At 42.5% G+C, this 3404-nt stretch overlaps 1 pseudogene across 1 annotated transcript; it reads left to right on the top strand.

The window, feature by feature from the left end:
• Positions 1-217: 217 nt before the first annotated feature.
• LOC307065306 (small ribosomal subunit protein uS5-like) lies at positions 218-1292 on the top strand (annotated as a pseudogene). Its single transcript has 2 exons — positions 218-909; positions 1122-1292. The product of its transcript is annotated as a small ribosomal subunit protein uS5-like (transcript).
• Positions 1293-3404: the final 2112 nt, after the last annotated feature.

Genomic DNA, 3404 nt, shown 5'->3' with positions numbered 1-3404 from the left:
TGAGCTTGGGACTTCCTGTTCTGCCCAAAGGAGAGGAAGCTCTCAAAGATGTCTGAGGACACGCCAAAGGGACATAGCAGCCGTTTTAAAGGGCTCCCACTGCCTAAAGATGCGATAAGTTGAGCAGCCAAAAAAGAATAATGACTACAATTCGTTGAAACATGTGGAAAATATAAAAATCCATGAGTTCTTTGCTTTTATTCAGTAAAAACACCAAATGGCAGATGACACCGGTGCTACGGGAGGCCCCAGAGGCCCCGGGGGCCCTGGAATGGGAAGCCGTGGTGGCTTCCATGCAGGCTTCTGCAGTGGTGGTCGGGGCCGGGGCCGGGGTCGCGGAGTTCGCGGAGGCAAGGCTGAGGACAAGGAGTGGCTCCCCCGTCACCAAGCTGGGCCGCCTGGTCAGGGACGTGAAGATCAAGTCCCTGAAGGAGATCTATCTCTTTTCTTTGCCCATCAAGGAATCTGAGATCAATGACTTTTTCTTGGGGGCATCCCTCAAGGATGAAGTTTTGAAGATCATGCCTGTGCAAAAGTAGACCTGTGCTGGCCAGCAGGCCAGGTTCAAGGCCTTTGTCGCCATCGGGGATTACAACGGACGTGTTGGTTTGGGTGTGAAGTGCTCTAAGGAGGTAGCCACTGCCATCCGTAGGGCCATCATTCTGGCCAAACTCTCCATCATCCCCGAGTGACAAGGCTACTGGGGGAACAAGATCGGCAAGCCCCATACTGTCCCTTGCAAGGTAACTGGCCGCTGAGGCTCTGTGCTGGTGAGCCTCATCCCTTCCCCCAGGGGCACTGGCATCGTCTCAGTCTCTGTGCCCAAGAAGCTACTGATGGTGGCTGGAATTGACGACTGCTACACCTCTGCCAGGGGCTGCACTGGCCACGCTGGACAACTTCGCCAAGGCCTTTTTTTATTTTGCGGTACGCGGGCCTCTCACTGCTGTGGCCTCTCCCGTTGCGGAGCACAGGCTCCGGACGCAAAGGCTCAGTGGCCATGGCTCATGGGCCCAGCCGCTCTGCGGCATGTGGGATCTTCCCGGACCGGGGCACCAACCTGTGTCCCCTGCATCGGCAGGCAGACTCTCAACCACTGTGCCACCATGGAAGCCCCCAAGGCCACTTTTGATGCCATTTCCAAGACCTACAGTTATCTCACTCCTGATCTCTGGAAAGAGATGGTGTTCACCAAGTCTCCATATCAGGAATTCACTGACCATCTTGTAAAGACCCACACCAGAGTTTCCGTGCAGAGGACTCAGGCTCCAGCTGTAGCCACCACATAGTTTTCTATAGGAAAAATAAAGTGAATGAAGCTAGTTTAAAAAAAAAATCCATGAGTTCATAAAGAACGAAAAAAAGAAGAGAGCAAAAGGAAAAAAGAACCTCAAAACTCATCTGTCACCTTTGGAAGTCACTGCTGTACCAGGCTGCTACTCTGATAATCATCATTTAAGGAAAGAATTAAGGATTTATCCTATCTTACCTGTATAGTTTCCTACATAAATTGTATTTTAGAGTGTCCAAATTGCCTGAATTGATGAAGAGTGATTATTTTTTCTTTTCCATTATAGTTTATTCCAAGTTATTGAATATAGTTCACTGTTCTATACAGTAGGACTTGTTGTTGGTCTATTTTAGATATAGTAGTTTGTATCTGCTAATCCCAAACTCCTAATTTATCCTCCTCCCCACCCAACCGCTTTCCCCTTTGGTAACCATAAGTTTGTTTTCTATGTCTGTGAGTCTGTTTCCATTTTGGAAATAAGTTCATTTACATCAGTTTTAAGATTCCACATGTAAGTGATATCATGATATTTGACTTTTTCTGCCTGACTTCCTTCACATAGTATGATAATCTCTAGGTCCATCCATGTTGCTGCAAATGGCATTATTTCATTCTTTTTTATGGCTCAGTAATATTCCATTTTATCCATATCTGTATCTATATACCACATCTTCTTCATCCATTCATCTGCTGATGGATATTTAGACTGTTTCCATGTCTTGACTATTGTAAATAGTGCTGCTATGAACATTGGGGTATATGCATCTTTTCAAATTAGCATTTTCTTTGGATACATGCCCAGGAGTGGGATTGCAGGATCATATGGCAACTCCATTTTTAGTTTTTTAAGGAGCCTCCATACTGTTTTCCATAGTGGCTGCACCAATCTACATTCCCACCAACAGTGTAGGAGGGTTCCCTTTTCTCCACATCCTCTCCAGCATTTGTTATTTGTAGATTTTTTTAAACATCTTTATTGCAGTATAATTGCTTTACAATGTTGTGTTAATTCCTGCTTGTAGATCTCTTAATGATGGCCATTCTGACCGGTGTGAGTTGGTACCTTATTGTAGTTTTGATTTGCATTTCTCTAATAATTAGAAATGTTGAGCATCTTTTCATGTGCCCATTGGCCATCTGGATGTTTTCTTTGGAGAAATATCTATTCAGGTCTTCTACCCATTTTTCGACTGGACTGTTTGATTTTTTGTTATTGAGTTGTATGAGCTGTTTGTATATTTTGGAAATTAAGCTCTTGTTAGTTGCATCATTTGCAAATATTTTCTTCCATTCTGTAGGTTGTCTTTTCATTTTGTTTATGATTTCCTTTGCTGTGCAAAAGCTTATAAGTTTGATTAGGCCCAATTTGTTTATTTTTGCTTTAATTTCTATTGCCTTTGGAGATTGACCTAAGAAAACATTGGTATGATTTATGCCAGAGAATGTTTTGCCTATGTTCTCTTCGAGGAGTTTTATGGTGTCATGCCTATATTTAAGTCTTTAAGACATTTTGTGTTTATCTTTGTGTAGAGTGTGAGGGTGTGTTCTAACTCCATTGATTTACATGTGGCTGTCCAGCTTTCCCAACACCACTTGCTGAAGAAACTGTCTTTTCTCCATTGTATGTTCTTGCCTCCTTTGTCCAAGATTAGTTGACTGTAGGTGTGTGGGTTTATTTCTGGGCTCTTATTCTGTTCCATTGGTCCATATGTCTGTTTCTGTGCCAATACACAAATGTGTCTTTATTACTGTAGCTTTGTGGTATTGTCTGAAGTCTGGAAGGGTTATGCCTCTAACTTTGTTCTTTTTCCTAAGGATTGCTTTGACAATTCTGGGTCTTTTGTAGTTTCATATACATTTTAGGATTATTTGCTCTATTTCTGTGAAAAATGTCATGGGTAGTTTAATAGGGATCACATTAAATCTGTAGGTTGCTTTGGGTAATATGGCCATTTTAACAATATTAATTCTTCCAATCCAAGAGCATGGGATATCTTTCTATTTCTTTGAATCATCTCCAATTTCCTTTATCAATGTTTAATAATTCTCAGCATATACGTCTTTCACCTCCTTGGTCAGATTTATTCCTATGTATTCTGTTTTTTTTTTTTGG

This window comes from Hyperoodon ampullatus (genome assembly GCF_949752795.1).
Source record: "Hyperoodon ampullatus genome assembly, chromosome: 1".
Lineage (NCBI taxonomy): Eukaryota > Metazoa > Chordata > Mammalia > Artiodactyla > Ziphiidae > Hyperoodon > Hyperoodon ampullatus.
Note: the sequence above shows the minus strand (reverse complement) of the source record. Positions and strands in the feature narration are given on the sequence as shown.